Below are 17,795 nucleotides of genomic sequence, written 5' to 3'. Positions count from 1 at the left end.
TTGCTTGATGAACTCTTATTCATCATTCAAAGGCCAGGTCAAGTTTGCGATGGTCTGTCCCCTCTCTGGAATCTCTCTGAAGCTTTATCTGCCCCCTTCTCACACCAGAAGTCCTTATTTAAGTCTCTAGTTTCCACCCGGGACACTGGACTGCTCAAAGGAAAGAACCCCATCTTATTCTTCCGCAAGCCCACAGAACCCGGCCCGATGTCTGGCCCATTGTTTCAGACAGATGGGTGCGAGTGCACATCTTGGAGACTGGCCTTTGCTGCTCAGCTGCTTGACTCCCAGCTCATGAATTCTGGCAACCTTATCATCACTATCTCCAATAGCAAACAGGGAGACCTGGCCCCTGGGGCGTCCCTGGCTTTGGAGGAGGACTTGCAGGGGCCACATGCTCCAAAGGGCGATGGTGAAGGCAGCCTTTATGTTTGGCTTTGTAGGCGGAGGTCTCGGTGCTCCAGAACACAAGTGGGTAAGTATGCTGGGCAGGCTCCAGGCTTCACACACATGCCAAGCGCCTGCCAACTGCAAAGAAAAGGAGGCCTTGTGTGCGCTGGCGGTGCTCCAAGGGAAATGGTCGGGTTGTTCTTCAGTGTTGAGCCGTAGCTCCCTCTTTTAAAGAAGAATAGCTCCAAAGAGACAGTCTCTCATGGAGTCTAACACATCTTACAGACCAAACCAAGTTTCAAACCACTTGCTGCCCTCAAAATGTATCTTGTCAAGGATTAATTGATGCAACCAGCATATCCTCATGGGGCATGGCTGTGGGTCAGCCCTGTGGTAGAGTAGAGCATGCGGTCCTCCTCGCTTTAGCTCCACTCCCTGTTGCCAGGGGTCTGAAGACCTTGGGCACATGACCCTCTTCCTTCTCCTGGCCCTGACCTCTCCTGGCTGAAGGCCTTACCTCTGCCTCTTCTCCACCTTAGCATCTGAAGTTTGCCTCCTGCTGGTTCCCCGTTCTAAGCCACCAGCTTCCCTCAAGCCAGGCCCGTCTGGTCTGGACAATTCTGGACTGAAGCAACCTAACTGGTAAAACTTAATCAGTTCTGTCCTGTGTGGTGTTTGTGACAGTGACTGACTTTCTAAACCTGTCTGTGCATTGGCCTCCAAATCTCCACATAGGAAAGATGTACGGTACTGGCAGAGGACAGTGCCAGGCAAGAGTAAGCGACAACAGTTTATTACTTGGCCTGTACATAGCTCTCCACAAACAAGGACAAAGCAACCAATAACTATTGAGTGCCTACTGTTTTCCTTCTTCCCTGGAACAACACGGTGTTAAGAATGGGTGTGTAGCTGGATATAGTAGATCATACCAGGAATCCCAAGGACTTGGGAGGTTGAGACAGGAGAGTTGCCTTGAGTTTGAGGTCAGTGTGGGCAACAGAATGACTTCCAGGAAGGTCTGGGTTATGTAGTGAGAACGTACCTGAATACAGACGCAGAGTGGGAGGGGAGGGAAGGAGAGAGAGAGAGAGAGAGAGAGAGAGAGAGAGAGAGAGAGAGAGAGAGAGATTCTGCCTCTAATAAGCAGACAACAGGAACAGGCTGGGAGATGGCTCCTTTAGAATGGTGCCTACTGTGCAAGCATGGGGCGCTGAGCTTGGATCTTGAGCACCACGTAAACCTGGGTGTGCCGCTGACTCCGCAGGCCTGCAGTCCTAGCACTGGGGATAGAGAGACAAGAGGAACCCCTGGGTTTACTGGTCAGCTAATCCTACCAAATCTGTGTGCTCCAGGTTCAGTGGGAGAGCTTGTCTCAAAAATAGTAAGGCGAAGAGTGACAGAGGGGAACACCTGGCATGCCTGTCTCTCCTCCACATCCACGTGCACACACACATATACACCTGGATACACAAAACAGCGGGGACAAACAGCAGGGTGGCCTTCTGAACAGTGTTAGGTAATGAGTATTTTACAGCTCCATCTTATAGCTGGGGAGCTCGGTCAGAAGGCAGAAAGACTTGCCCAACAGCAAGTCATTTGCAAACTCTGGAACATAGAATTGTGCTGAGAGATTTTTGTCTTGAAAAACAAAACAAACAGACAAACAAACACCACAAACAAAACAACAAAAAAAGGTTCCCTGTTACCCCAGTCAGACAGCATGCTAGAGAAATGTACTGAAAGATCATTTATTCATTGCAAGGAGGAAGGTAAGTTTGTTCAGCCCAAGTGGAAATCAGTGTGAAAGTTTCTCAAGAACTAGACATGGACACATCATTATGACCTGCCCTTACCACTTCTGGGTATATACCCAAAAAAATATAAAGTGCCATGCATCGTATTTGTTGCTGTGCTGGTTATAATACCCAAAAAATAGAACCAGCCTAGATGCTTATCAATAGATGAATGAATAAAGAAACTCACAGGCTGACCTCAAACTCACAGCGATCCACCTGCCTCTGCCTGCAAGTGCTGGGACTAAAGGCATGCACCACCACACTCGGCAGGTTTGTTGTTGTTAATATTTATTTATTTATTTATTTATTTATTTATTTATTTATTATATAGTGTTCTGCCTGCATGTAACATCTGCGGGCCAGTAGAGGGCACCAGATCTCATTATAGATGGTTAGGAGCCACCATGTGGTTTCTGGGAATTGAACTCAGGACTTTTGGAAGAGCAGACAGAGCTCTTAACCTCTGAGCCATCTCTCCAGCCCCCCACAGAGGGATTTTACAATGCCATAAAAATGAAATAATGAGGAAAAAAATGGATGCACCTGGAGATCATTATATTAAGTGAAATAAAAACAAAATTTATTATTTACTCTCATATGTGCAATTTAGATTTAATTTATACAAAATAAGCATTAATACTATAAATATAATAAACAAATATTCTACTTATTATACAAAAACAGATGTAAAGTAGATAAAAGCAGACAGGGTGACATATGCCTCTAATCCTAGTAGTAAGAAAACAGAGGCGAGAAGATAGGAAACTTGAGGCCAGCCTAGGCTATGAAGCAAGCTGTGTCCCAAGAAGCAAGCAAGCAGAGCGGCCAGTGAAGAGGTATCACTGGGAAGGCTGGGTTAAAGAGAGTCCAATCCGGCGTCCTTCCACCCGGCCATGCTCACACTGTCGTGCATCAGAGCTATAGGGCTGAACGTGGGACAGGGCTATGGCCTTGGGGTAGCTCCTGGCTTTTATCTGCGGCTGGGGCAGGCCAGGTTTGGGCTGCTGCTGCAGTGCGGCATCCCTCTGAGTCTGTGGGGAAATGCTTCACAGTCAGGGAGATACGTCTCCGTAGTTACGCAAGGTGGGAACCATGGATGTTGTCATCCCAGCTCTATACAACTCAGTGAGTGACAGGCAAACAAAATTAACTGGCAACCCCAAAACCCTTGTTTCTGTCTCAAAAATATGTCTACAGAATGGAAATTTTGACAGAATGCTGGTCTTGCAAATAACATTGTAGATAAAATTGATGACTGTGTAACTCAACGGCTGTTAAATAGCTGTTAAAACACCCCAAGTCTCCTTGGGATCTTTGAAGGTTATTTGAAATTGTATTTTATTGATTAAGTAAGACTGCACTTTTCCTACTCTACTACTTGGCAAATAAATGTATTTATGGACCTATTGCATGCCCTGAAAATATTTATATTTTAATAGTCACTTGATACCCAGTGAGCGTGGCTATGATGAAATCCAAGTCTAGACTGCTTCCTTTGTTGATCTTTTAAAATTGAAAACAATGTATTAGTTTTTGTTATTGGTGCTTTGCCTATATATATATGTCAGTGTACTACATGTTGAAGGAGGCTAGAATTGTAGACGGTTATGAGCCACCATGTAGGTGCTTGGAATTGGACCCAGGCTGTCTCTGGAAGAGCATCCAGGTCTCTTAACATTAAGCCATCTTTCCAGCCACCGTTGCTAATGTTTGGTTTCTTCTCTTTCGGTTTAGGCTCCAAACAACTTGTTTTACAGACAGTTACAGAAACTGGAACCCAAAGGATCCGCTCTGTGCTTCATAGCCCGGTGTGGTGGCGCACACCTTTAATCCCAGCACTCAAAAGGCAGAGGCAGGTGGATCTCTGTGAGTTCGAGCCCAGCCTGGTCTACAAAGTGAGTCCAGGGCAGCCAGGGCTGTTACACAAAGAAGCCCCGTCTCAAACAAAACAAAAACAAACAAACAAACAAAAAGAGTTTGCTCCGTGAAGTTGGTCAAACCCTGCCTCTTACTAGGTCTGGGCCCTGAGAAGGATATAATCTACTTAATATGACCACTAGCCGGTTATATAAGCACCCTTAGCATCTGTACAGGGCAGTATGCACATAACAGTTACTATTATAACCATGTAAGCTATTTGTGTTATGCTTAAGCCTTAGCTCTCTCACCATTGAACAGTAATGATGCAGAATAGAACTCTTTGTGAGCAGCCATAACTTTACCCATGAAGCCTTCTGGGTAATTCCTTTCTGAGGAAATGTAAGGCCAGCCTGCTTCATGGCTGTTCTCTTACTACGTAGACTGGACAATCCGCAGAGAATAAAGCCCCAGACACTGGGCCAGCGCTGGGATTGCTGGGGAGAGGGCAGAGAGAACTCGGTGGAGGTGAATTGTGCCAGGTGGGGAGGAGGGTGATGGAGGCGCCAGGAGATGATGCGCAGAGGATGCTGGGAACAAAGCTCTCTGCGGCTGGAGCAGCTGCTCTACTGGAACAAGGTGCCCAGAAAGGCACAGAGGAAAGCAGAAGTTTTGTTTTGCTCTTCTTCCCCTTCAGTATTTTCTCTGGAGACTGCAGCGAAGGCTTGGATTGCTTCCAGTTAATTTTTTATCTGCTTAGCTGCTGTTTCTTTGAACACGGCACTGAGCTTGGACTGGATCATGAGGCAGCCATCTTTATCTCGTTTGCCGAGGAGTCGCAACTGCAGGGCCCCAGGTGCTGAGGAGGGAGGAGCAAGGGATGGGACACAGAGAAGGCGCTTAATTGACGTTGGCAGCTGTTTTTATTATTGTGTTTGGCGCTGGCTCTGCAGCCAGAGGCTGCACGCAGAGGTCACCAGTGGGAGCAGGAGCGTTTTCTGGCGGGCAGTCGTCACTACATTGAAAGCTCCATTATTCTATGTGCGAACTGGGAATGCCAGCCACGTTGGTTTCAGAGAAACCACCAAGTCAGTTGTCCTTCAAAGCAGAAGGCAGGGCTGGAGAGATGGCTCAATGGTTAAGAGCACCGACGCACTTCTAGAGGTCCTGAGTTCAGTTCCCAGCAACCATGTGGTGGCTCACAACCATCTATAATGGAATCTGATTCCCTCTTCTGGTGTGCACGGAAAGCACAGCATTGGTATACATTAAATAAACAAACAAAGCACAAGGCAAGCAAGCACCACAGCATGAGCTTCCAATGCAAACACTAGACAGCGGACTGAGCGAGGAAGCAGATTTTGACTTCAGCTATGTATAACATACACGTGCTATGGGGCCTCAGTATCCCCATTAGCCAATGAAGATGATGTCCACCGTCCCGGATGGACACTCACCACTTGTAAAGCCCTGGCTGGAGCTGGGAAAGATTTGCAGAAGCAGGAACAGAGGCCTTTTGACTTGAAAGAAGTCGCAATGTGGCTTGAGGGAAGATGTAAGGAGAGGTCTAATGAAAGTCAGCCTGAGCCGGCCGGTGGTGGTGCACACCTTTAATCCCAGCACTCAGGAGGCAGAGGCAGGCGGATCTCTGTGAGTTCAAGGCCAGCCTGGCCTACAAAGAGAGTCCAGGACAGCCAAGGCCACACAGAGAAACCCTGTCTTGAAAAAAAGAAAAAAAGAAAGTCAGCATGTACCGTGTTATATGTCCAGCATGATGCCTCTGGGCTGCTCTCGGATGGTTTAAACCTGGGGCGTGACTTCCAGAAACATATTTCCTTAGTGACCTCACTACTAATTTTAGTCTGTTTTCTAAGATAATTCTAGGTAAGAGAATATCTGAAAGTGAGTAATTTCTCAAGAATAGGCCTCTAGTTGACTCATTGATCTTAGGCTGGGAAGCCCCAGAGCACGGTGCTGGCACTTCCAGAGGGACTTAGTGTTGTGCTAACCCTGTGAAAGAACACAGAGGGGAGAGAAAGAGACAAGCAATTAAGCAAGTAATGGGCAAACTCGCTTTTTTATGTGAGCATACTCTCTCAACAGCTAACCCTCTCCCAAGGTGTACCGTCCATCTACTCATGGGGGCATAGCCCTGGTGACCCCTAACCTCTTGTTAGGTCCCACTCTCCAAGATCGCTGCCCGGCTTAAGTTCCAACACCTGAGGTTTGAGAAACACATTGAAACACAGCACCTGCTTTAAGCACAACAAAACAAAACTCAGGTCAGAACAGTACCCAGCCTTCTCATGTACTGCCAGATGGCACACTGAGTGAGCCCCATCTGCTTCCAGAAAACATTTAAATCGATAGAAGTTTCTAGAGCCCTTTGTCTCTTTGGCTCATCTCCTCTGATGATACCCACTGTTCCTTAAGCTGACGTGTTGCTGAAAGTAAGTGCCCATCATCCTTATTTGATGCACATGGCAGACGTCTACTCTGCACACTGAACTTGTAGAAGGCTTCGTCAGGGTGTTATGCAACTAAAGAAAACAAAACAAAACAAACAGTATTGGCCCCGCGCAGATATCTGGGGATCACTTTTCATCTTCAGTTTTGTATAAACTGATTCCTGAGTGGGCGGGCTGTGTATATTGGAGCCAAGAAAAACCTTCCTCCCAACCCAGAAGGCAGAAGCCACAGCCCACGAAAGCTCTGAACAGCTGCACCTGGGGCTCAGGCGAGGCATCCATGCTGGTGCCTCAGAAGGTTTCAGTTGGATTCTATCCAACCAGTCATGCTAGGCTGGGGAACTGCCCATAGAGCTGCAGAGGTGCCTCCCACCCCCACCACCGGGAAGGTATCAGTCTCTGCCCATGAGATGGTCCCACTGAAGGGACCCAGGAAGGAGAAGTGGAGCTGAATTCCTGGTAAATATTTGCTCCAAGTTGTGGTTTTCAAACTATCCAGACGGCAGCCCACAGCATTGGAGCAAAAATCCTTGTGGTCTCCTGAGTCCACTCACTCCCATGGTCCAGCGGGGGTGGGGATGGTAATGATGGATTAAAGAGGAAGAGAAAAACAACGAAGTGGTGATAAAGCAACTACTCATGAGAGCAATCAACAAAAATTCCCTAAAATGATTTTATGAGTAACAGAAGTTAAAAGACTAATTTAACAGCCAAGCCTTATAGCTGGTGGGGGGGGTCATAGTTGCAAGCTTTTAGCCCACTCTAGCAAGCTTGCAGAAGAGGAGTTCATAAAGGATGCCAAGCAGCAGGAAGCTACTCCTCTGGCCTCCCAAAGTCACGACCCAGCAGTCTGTCTTCTGGACACTGCCTTTCAGGTGGGAGACTGGCCTGGGCATCTCCAGAGTCCACTTGGCTGGGTCCTAAGTGAAGTGGGCTGACACTGTGAATTCCAGTTTCAACCTTAGAGACTCACAACTCCTAAGGAGGGAGTCCTGCACACAGGCAGGGCGTTCACTGAGTTCCGGATGGCTGGGAGAAGCACAAATGTCTTCGGCACTAATAACAAAACGCCCTCTTTGAGAATGGCAGGAATTCCAGACCTTGAGTACCCAGGAGTTTTGCAGTATTGTCTGGTGGTGATAGAGGCCATCTTCTTCGCACACAGAATAGTCAATGTTCTTAGCATTCTTATAACAGACATATTTATTTATTTGTTTGTTCTGTTTTGTTTTTTAAAGACAGGGTTTCTCTGTGTAGCCCTGGCTGCCCTAGAACTCACTATGTAGACCAGGCTGGCCTCGGACTCAGAGATGGCCTGCCTCTGCCTCCCAAGTGCTAGGATTAAGGGTGTGTGCCACCACAACCCTGCCAGTTTTTGTTTACTAATGCCAGTATTTAATTAATTCACATATTTTGTTTCTAATTCCTTGTACCAATAAAGTCACATCACTAGGCTACTTACCTTTAAGAGTCAGAATTTGGGACCCATTTACATCTCTTTAGGGACCTTTCGCCCTCTTCCCCTGGACTTTGCTGTGAGAAATATAGGTTTTAGAAGCAGGTGTTTCCAGGATCCCATTTAAGAGCCTGGAAAGTTGAAAGTGGTGACACATGTCGATGATACGAGCACTTGGGAGGAAGATTAGGTATTCAAGTCATCCTTGGCTGCATAGCAACTCTGAGGTCAGCCTGGGCTGCAAGAGACCCTGTCCAGAACAAAACACAAACATGCACACTACAGATGACTTGCACGAGCAAGAGGAAGCCTTAGTGTTCGGCATCAAGGAACCTCCTGTGTATCAAGAGAAATTAAACAACAGTACAAGGGCGAGAAAGAAGGGAAAGGAAAATAGATGGCAGTAGAGTGCATATCTCTAGCATACATAAGCAAAGCATCCAATAAAGTAGCTTGAATAATTTTCAAATACATCTGATAAGAACTTAATATTTAGAATAATATAAACTGGGCATGGTGGTACATGTAATGCCGGGGAGGCTAAGGCGGGAGAGTGGTTGCAGGTCTTCGGCTCCCACAGTAGGACTCGTAACGAATCGTTCACGAATGCCTGTGCAATTGTATTGCAGCCGTCTGACACCCGTCTTCCCTGGACACTTTCTGGCTGATGGGAGAGTGCAGAATAAAACTTCCAGCAGGGAGTGGGTTTGCAAAACAATGCGCAAGTCAGTGCTCTCCTGTGCAGCCACGTGCAGTGATTACTATAAAGCAACCATGACTGCATTTTCAATTGCCTATGTGATAACACTTTAAATACAATATGGAAGTCACAATTGAATTTGTATTATAATAATCACTAGTGTGCTTATTTCCTGAGGAGACTCTGGCAGACTGTGTTCTGCTCACACTAAAGACCCTTTAGTTGTGTTAGGTTTTTAATCTCCCTAAATGCCTAAATGAGCTAAACAGTTGAACAAAGCTCATAGGGCGGGTACTGGGAACTATCCTTGCGTCTGAGCATTGTCACCTGGTACAGTCTCTGCTGAGATGGGAGGGCATCTCATTATATGATTAATGAGGATCTTTCAGGATCTTTCCTTGAAAGAAGTTTTTTGTTTGTTTGTTTGTTGTTCTTGTTGTTGTTTTTAATAAATGCCTTTATTTTGTTAAAGATTTGTTTATGTATAATTTATACAATATTCTGCCTGCATGTGTTCCTGCACACCAGAAGAGGGCACCAGATCTCATTATAAATGGTTGTGAGCCACTATGTGGTTTCTGAGAATTGAACTCAGGACCTTTGGAAGAGAAGCCAGTGCTCTTAATTTCTGAGCCATCTCTCCAGCCCCTGTTGTTTTGTATTTAATATAACAAGCAAGAGAGTGTGCTTCATGATTTACAACAGTGTGTTCACATTAGAAAAACATAAATTCAGCCGGGCGTGGTGGTGGCACACTCCTATAATCCCAGCACTCAGGAGGCAGAGGCAGGTGGATCTCTGTGAGTTTGAGGCCAGCCTGGTCTACAAAGCAAGTCTAGGACAGCCAAGGCTACACAGGGAGACCCTGTCTCGAAAAACCAAAAGCAAATAACAACAACAACAAAAACAACAACAACCCAAAGATACCGGCCATCTACATGTTTTCCTTAATGAACTGTCTGCTCTGCCTCTTTTCCTTGGTTATTTGCATCTTGTTCTACAGTATGTTTCAGCCAAAGACTAAGCTGCTTTTTTTTAAAGATGTATTTATTTATGATGTAGACAGTGTTCTGCTTGCATGTACACCTTCACACCAGAAGAGGGCACCAGATCTCATCATAGATGGTTGTGAGCCAACATGTGGTCACTGGGAATTGAACTCAGGACCTCTGGAAGAGCAGACAGTGCTCTTAACCTCTGAGCCATCTCTCCAGCCACCCACCCACCCACCCCCACACACACTTTTTTTCTTTCTTTCTTTCTTTTTTTTTTTTTTTTTTCTGGTTTATCAAGACAGGGTTTCTCTGTAGCCTTGGCTGTCCTAGACTCACTTTGTAGACCAGGCTGGCCTTGAACTCACAGTGATCCACCTGTCTCTGCCTCTTAAGTGCTGGGATTAAAGGCATGCACCACCACCACCCTAAGATTCTTATAGAAGGCTGAAGATACCAGAGTGTAGGTCTCCCACCCCACCCCACCCCACCCCACCCCACCCCGCTGTGATCCTATTCCACAGGAGTTTTGCCATTCTTCTACCTCCTTTTCTTTGCTTGGAGGAGAACATCTTAAGTGATTCACCTGCCTGGATTGCTATACCCATGCCTTCCCACTGATGATTTCTTTCTTTCTTTTCACTCCATGTGGGAGATTGTGGCCGTGGCCACTCTACTCAAAGAAGCTGTTTTGATCAGTGTATACCTGATACACACGCCTCTTCCCCTGCTGTCTGCCAAATAGCTGCCTTTTTTTTTTTTTTTTTTTTTTTTTTTTTTGAGAAAGTGTAGAAGCCTTCAAGACTGCTTAGAGGCAGGCACAAGCTTGCTGAATATTGCCGAGCCCCCATCTCATCGATGTTTTTCCATCATGAAACAGAAGGAGCATTGGTCACAGACGTAGGGTATTCCTATATTGCAAAGGGGATCAACCCTCTCTCCTGGTAATGATTCTCAACAGAAAAGCCATGGAAGAGAAATGCACTCAGGCCCGGAGATTCTCTTGGCTTTTACAACAAAGCTTGCTGTAAGTCCCAAGAGTGAAGCACCAGAGTGGGTCACTGCCTGACTGCAGAGACATCTTTCCAATGCAATGCAGACTCTCCCAGAGGAAATGGCTGAAGTACCCTGGAAAAATCTCCCCTCAAGATGGGACACAGAACCAGGCACAGTGGTACATGTCTTTAATCCCAGTAGAGGCAGGTGGATATCTGTGAGTTCGAGGCCAGCCTAGTCTACAAAGCAAGTCCAGGACAGCCAAGGCTACACAGAGAAACCCTGTCTTGAAAAACTACAAAAGAAGGTGGCACATGGTTTGGGCTGTGTGGTGTAATGGGAAGGGAATCGGGCTGGAAGGGAGGAAATCTGGCCTGCATCACAGCAGGGCCTTGTTTTAGCTCCGAAATGCTGAGAACAGACTTTGCTTCCTCATGTGGAAAGAGGGTCACCTTGCCTGCTCTGCTCCTCTCTTGGAGTTCCAGTGAGGGCACTAGGTGGGTTACAGAGACACCAGATGACTTCTCTTGTGTGAGATGCAGCCATTCAGCCCAGGGCCTGCATGGGTGTCTCACTGAAGGCCAGAAAATCGAGCACCATTTTGCTCCAGAGGGAGAGAGTATCTCTGCCCTTCAGCCATGTCTGGTCTGATTCTCCTCCCAAGTGCTGGCTTGCATGTATGTGCCACCAGGACCAGTTACATCTGTCTGTCTTTTATCCTGATTATCTAAGGCAAGCTGATTAGTGACGCTAGCACTATACACACACACATATATATATATACACACATATATATATGCATGCATCTATGTGAGCCTGTGTGTGTGTGTGTAGGTGTAGGTGTAGGTGTACAGGTGCATGTGCAAAGGCCAGGAGAGTGCTTCAGATCCTTTGGAGCAGGAGTTAAGGTGAAGCTGGAATTACAGGCATTTGCATAACTGTTACCTCAGTGTGGATGCAAACCCTGGTCCTCAAGATTGTTCACCAAGTGCTCTTAACCACGGAGCTGTCTCTTAAGCAACCCTTTTCCCCCCTTTACTTTTAATATTTGATTTTTTTCTTGAAGATTTAAGTGTGTGTGTGTGTGTGTGTGTGTGTGTGTGTGTGTGTGTGCGCACGCGTGCGTTGTGTGTTATTCAAGCATGCCCTAGAGCATGTGTGCTCCATCTGTGTGGTGGTGAGAGGGCAACTTGTTGGCTCTTTCTTTCCACCGAAGGGGTTGGTGGGAACAGAACTGAGCTTGTCAGGTTTGGCAGCTAGTATCTTTAGCCATGTCAAGCCCACTCCACCCCCCAAGCATGATTTTTATATTTATCAAATAATGGTCAACTCAGGAAAATCAGCTCACACTTAACACCATCTCCTTAAGTAGGTATAATGCACAGACCATCTAACTGTAACCTTGCACCCTTGATGGACCCACCCCCTCTATCCTTTCTACCCTCCGCTACCTCTGAGATTCACCTTTTACTTTATTGAGATGCCTGGAGCAGAGGTGTTCTCCTGGCACACAGAGGGTGTTTACTCACAGTAGTCACGGGTAAGTTCACTTCACGCGCTTTCTGGAGGCTGTGGTTGGGGTCAGGGACACAGACCCAGAGGCAACCACTGTAGCAGAGGACAGACAGGAAGGGTACGGTGGAAAGGTGACCACTGCACCTGGAGAGCTATGTGAGACTCAGAGGACAGACACACAGACAGCCTTTGAGAGCTGTGTCCACCTGTAGCTCAAGGAGCACTTTGTCCTGAGAAAGGGAAAGCCACCATCTGTCTCAGTCACACAGAACAGAGGGGAGGGTGACTTGCTGGAGAGGTACAAGACAAATGGAGGGCCTTTTCTTATCCCCTTTTCCACAGAAGTGTCTTGTGTGTCTAGCTGTCCTCTGGACCATTCCGAAGTGATGGACAGAGGGCCTTTCTAATGTATCCTAGAGAAAATTTGCTCCTCAGGGCATTTTTCATATAACCTTAGCACTCAAGCTATGTTGGGGATCCTTTTCTACGCTGGTGGTCTTGGTTGACCAAATACTTTTAACAACTGAAAAGCAAAAAATGCCAATTCTGTAGCTGTGTCTATAGCTGTAGGTATCATCCTGTGCCCTTCAGAAAGCCTGTTCATCTCTAGGTAAAGCAAGATGCTTGGAAACCTTCCAAGAAAGACTGAGAAGAACTCCATTCCACCCCAGGAGTTTGACTCCCAGGAGACCCAAGGGAATTCACTTAGACCATCCATCTTACTTTCCTTACCTGTACAACAGGAATACGTGAGCCTGGCCTGGCTGCACTAAGCATTGGTGTTGGGGGTTAAAGGGGACACAGAACGGAATGGTGTGCTTTCTGCGTGTGTGTTAGTGAGGGGCAGGCAGCAGTTCAGGGTGAGGTGACACTCAGTGCCAGCATCAAGTGCAGCACAAGTTTAACAGGAGCCTAATCTGAGCTGGAAAAAAGAGCTCAGTTAATCTATACGAGAGGCAGCTGCCTGTGACATGTCTTAAGGGGCCACTTAGAGCCCAGGTGGTATCAGGGGTTCAGGCCTCTCTAGTACTGGTGCTCTCCGAGCCCCTGCTGGGCGTGTCACCCCTGTCTATCTTCAGTAGGAACAGGAGAAGTGTCAGGTTTGCAGAGATTCGGCCCCATCTCACACCTGCCTCTGCTGTGAGAGCTGTAGCAACTCTAGACTGGACTCCGGTCTTATCTGCCATGTCTCTTCCATCACTTTCCTTCTCTGTCTGGCGCCTGCACTTTGCCCTGCCAAAATGCCGGGTCTTCCTTCCAGCAGGTAGAAACCAGGAGCAGGAGGCATCTGGCCCTGGGAACTCACTAGGCATCTTTCTAGCATCACCTCCACCCTACCAGCTTGACTTTAATTCACTTGAAGATCCAAGGGTGGCTGGTCCTGGGTGTTGGGGAGGGGAAGGACGCTTCTGAAGCTGAGCTCAGAAGACAGTGAAACCAGGAGTGTTTCCAGTCCAAAGGGGACTGCACTCCCGTTCCAGTCAGTGACGCTCACGAGCTGTAAAGCGGGAAGGGGGAGGGAAGGCCCTGAATTCCCAGATTCGGAGGCAACTAGGAAAAGGTTGTGTGTTTTGTGGGTGCCTTAAGATGTGCCCCTCTGAAACAATGGTAATTCCCCAGGAACAAAGTTTGTAGCTGACGGCTCTGAGCAGCCTCCTTCTTCCTGTCTGATCCCGTATTAACTTATTGAGCAGTGAATTCCTTCCTGACCCAGCTTTGCCTATTCCAGAGAGCAAAAAAGGAAGTCAGTATTTGCTTTTCCAACGAGGTCACGGATCACCTGACCGACCTTTAACAAACAGCTGGGAAGTGGACTGGGCTGTTCAGAACTTACCAGTTCCATTCCTGCAGCTTGAAGCCGGCCTGGTGGGAGGGAGCTGAGTCCTTCCTGCTTGGGCTGTGAGTGAAGGGCTTCTTGAGGAAGGCGATGCATACAGAGCTTGCTTCCTGCTGGCCTCTCTTCTCCAAGAAACCCCAGACGTAGCTGCTGCCCTGTGGGCAAAAACATAAGAGAAACTAGAAGAAAAGCATGGAGACGGAATGAATGAGATTGTGTTAATAATATGTGCCTTAGTGAGTCCTCTTCCTCCCCTCTCCTTTCTCCTCTTCCTCTCTCCTCCCTCCCCTCCACGCCCATCCCCCACCCTCCGCCCACACACGCCTTGGTAAGGGTACGGAGTGATCCTGGCTGAGAACTCAACAGGTAGAATCTTTTAGTAGTGCACCTCACTTCTTTGGTACCCCATCTTCAGCCATCATAGCATCTTAGCACAGGAAACAGTTCCTCTTGGAAAACTGGGGGTCCTGGCATGAATACTGAAAGTTCTCACAACATCACTGGGGTAAGGTCATCCTGGGTATGGGAAGCATTCTTTTCTCTTGGGAAAGAGTGCTTTGTCTCTGTTAGGTGATCATGAGGGGACCGGCGGGGCTGCTATTTGGTGTGCCACCAGGCTAAGTATTTGACTTTGTAAGGTTGAATTGTCCAAGAATTCTGTGGCAGTGAGGCTGTGCACTGAGCCAAGGCTCTCTTTTCAAGGAAATCCAAGGTGCTATTTATTTTGGCATGCAGCCTGTTCTGTGATGAAAAGTGGCATTTTTATTATTGCAGTATAAAGAGGGGTTTGAAGAGAACAGAAATGCAGATGCAGGTCTCAGTTTCAGGACTAAGGAAGGGACGCTTTTTTAGTGTTTCGACTTGAGGTTAAATGAGGTTTGAAAATAGCACCATAAAAGGAATAAATGTGGGTAGGGAGAGGGCAGGGGTGGTGCTGTGCAGGAGTTGGGCTGACTAAGGGAACCATTTGTATCTTTTTCTTTCTTTCTTTCTTTCTTTCTTTTTTTTTTTTTTTTTTTTGTTTGTTTTCCAGACAGGGTTTCTCTGTGTAGCCTTGGCTGTCCTGGACTTGCTTTGTAGACCAGGCTGGCCTCGAACTCACAGTGATCCGCTTGCCTCTGCCTCCCGAGTGCTGGGATTAAAGGCGTGCGCCACCACGCCTGACTAGGAAACCATTTCTAACAAGGCCTGGCTGCACAGAGACCGTCATGGCTGACACTGACTGCCTTGATGGACTGCACAGGCAACCTCAGGCCCTTCCTCCTCACCATCCCTAACTTTTGAACAGCGCTTGCCCTCCTGCCCCTAGCTAACTGGTGAACTAAACCTTAGGCTGGCCTCTTAGCCTCTGGCTGCCTCACTGTCCTCGTCTGTAATTCAGAGCCAGGTCTCAGGCTTGTTTGCTTGGGGGAGGGGGAGGCGACACCCAGTGTTCGGCTCCTGTTTATTCCTCCCCACAGTTCCGTTTGGAGATGATGGATAAAGTTGTTTCCTTCTTTTCCTTGCTTAAGAATCACACACAGAATGTCCAACAGGCTTTAAGTGGAGAGTCGGGGGGGGGGGTGTGAGGAGGGGTGTGATATGAAGGATGCATCTTGCAGGAATTCTGACCTTCAGGCGCCCTGCTGATAGGGAGAGGAGCTAGAAAGATAAAGCTATGTACTCCGAAAAGGTCGAGAGTGTAATGAGCTGGTGAGAAAGGCTGAGCCCTAACTGGGGATCCTTGAGCCTGGGACACACCGCGGACAACAGCAGCAGATCTTCACACCGGGGGTGGGGGTTGGGGGTGGGGAGATGGGGCAGCTGGTAGCTAAAAGTGGCTGTGTGTCAAAGCGCAAATGCCCCAGATAGTTGCCAGGTTCCACGTGGAAGGGGGAGTTATGCCTGACAATGCAATCCTCATGCTCATGCTTTGTGTTTCAAGCCGAGTAGCCAGTGCTAGTGCAGTAGACTTTGTCTGCTCACGTGACTGTCAAACATCCGCCCCACTTCAAGGAACCTCCCTTGGCCAAAACTCCAAGATGTCTACTGTAAGCATCGTGGGAGAAAGCGGACCCAGCTGGGGTGGGGAGGAGACTGGTGAATTCCTTCACTCACTTTCTGCGTTTAGCGCCCGTTAGAGTGAAAAGCCGTGGAGCCTTCCTCAGAGAGCTGGGTTCCAACTCCATTTAATATCTATAGCGTTGAAGCTATTAGTTTAAGTAAACTGCAAGTGGGGGCGGGAAGGGAGGCGGAGCATTAGAGGCCTCCGCAGAGTTTTTCCATCCTGCAAAATCCAGCCTGTGAGGAATGAGCCCTAGAAGTCATTGGATCCCACATCTCTTGGGCTGAATTCAGAATTCTAGCCAAAGGCAATAATAACTCTAGAGATCGCAGCCATGGGTCCAGCTACAGGTGGTGGTGTCCAGGTCAAGAGGCAGAGTCAGGAGGCCCGAGCAGTCCTTTCTTCTCCAGGCTCAGAGGCTTTTCATGAACTGAGTAGTGTTGGAAAAGGTATTGGTCAGAAACAGTCCCCTCCCAAGGAGAACAAAGGGACAGACAGCACAAGGGTGAATTGGGCTGGCCTACCAAAGGCCAGGTGTTCACAGCCACTACCCCTAGCACAGACTCGGGGCTGGCTAGGGCGAGAGCCCCTGCTACACATGCTTGTTAGGGGCCTTCACTCTTAGCCTCAGTTTCCCCATCTGAACAATGAGACTAATAATCCTACTGGGTTAAGGTAAGAACCATATGGGACAATTCATGTACATCAACAGCTTCCATCCCCACCCTAATGTTATAGTATGTGGGGGAGCAGGAAGCAAGATAAGAAAGGTTAAGCGAGTAGGGGGTTACCTCAGGCGTGGTGGTGTATGCCTTTAATGCCAGCACTTGGGAGGCAGAGGCAGGCTGGTCGCTGTGAGTTCCAGGCCAGTCTGGTCTACAAAGTGAGTCCAGGACAGCCAAGGCTACACAGAGAAACCCTGTCTTGGAAAAAAAGAAACAACAACAACAACAACAAAAAGATAATAGGGGGCCAAAAATCACTTCCTAAGCTTGGCTTGACACAGTCTACCGGCCTTCTGCCACCCCTCACCACCACCCCGACCACCTTGCCATTTCACCACAGAGGCTACAGATATGAGGTCATGGGAGAGTCTCCTCTTTACCACACACCAGCCCTCCCTCACCCCAGGTCAGAACCGTCCATGCTTTTCCACTATTCCCCTCCAAGGCCACTCAGCTCCAAGATAACTCCACCGTCAATGACTCACCGGGACTGTGATCTTCGTCATCCCTGGCATGTCTACTCCAGCTCTGTTCCCTACAACAATCGGGTGCTTGCTAACTCCAAACATGGTCAACACTGGCATTCTTGCAGGAGGGACTCTGCTTCCACAAAACATGTCTGCCCTTTGAGGCTCAGCCAGACTTCAGCAGGAACAGCCCTGTGGCTCATGCGGGGGCAGGGGAGGGGGAGCGGCAGGCTGGGAGGGGGAGGTGGCTGTGTGAAGGATCCCAGGTAAAAAGTAGGCCACAGGCTTGGGAGACACAGACAGCACTCACATGATTTATGTCACACATAGTATTGGGCAATACTGAATTTCCCTTACCTGGCAGGCAATAATGTCATCGATTGATTCTCCCCCACCCCGCCCCTCGGTCTGATGTGTGTCCTGGAGGGTCACTCCTCATTCCTAGACCCTTCCCTCATGTCTAGCCTCCCTGATCCCTCCTCTGGCTATTGCCAGACGCATTAAAATTCCTAAAACAACTCTGCTCCCATTGCTGTGGAAAAATGTATTATT

At 48.0% G+C, this 17,795-nt stretch overlaps 1 protein-coding gene and 1 long non-coding RNA gene across 4 annotated transcripts in view; one reads left to right on the top strand and one right to left on the bottom strand.

The window, feature by feature from the left end:
• The window catches only part of KANK4 (KN motif and ankyrin repeat domains 4), a 67,413-nt gene that overhangs the window by 16,349 nt on the left and 33,269 nt on the right, over positions 1–17,795 (top strand). The window lies entirely within an intron of this gene.
• The window catches only part of LOC311594991, a 53,208-nt gene continuing 40,360 nt past the window's right edge, over positions 4,948–17,795 (bottom strand). The window contains exons 2-4 of one of the 2 annotated variants that reach the window (XR_014778277.1): positions 14,005–14,162; positions 6,466–6,583; positions 4,948–6,053 (exon numbers count right to left, since the gene is read on the bottom strand). This is a non-coding gene — a long non-coding RNA (uncharacterized lncRNA). Of the gene's footprint in view, positions 6,054–6,465; positions 6,584–14,004; positions 14,217–17,795 lie in introns of those variants that run through there. The other variant, XR_014778278.1, reaches the window with a different exon arrangement.

The sequence above is a fragment of the Acomys minous genome, assembly GCF_964271855.1.
Source record: "Acomys minous genome assembly, chromosome: 1".
Classification (NCBI taxonomy): Eukaryota; Metazoa; Chordata; class Mammalia; order Rodentia; family Muridae; genus Acomys; species Acomys minous.
The sequence above is the reverse complement of the archived record's forward strand: the minus strand, read 5'-3'. Positions and strand labels throughout refer to the sequence as shown.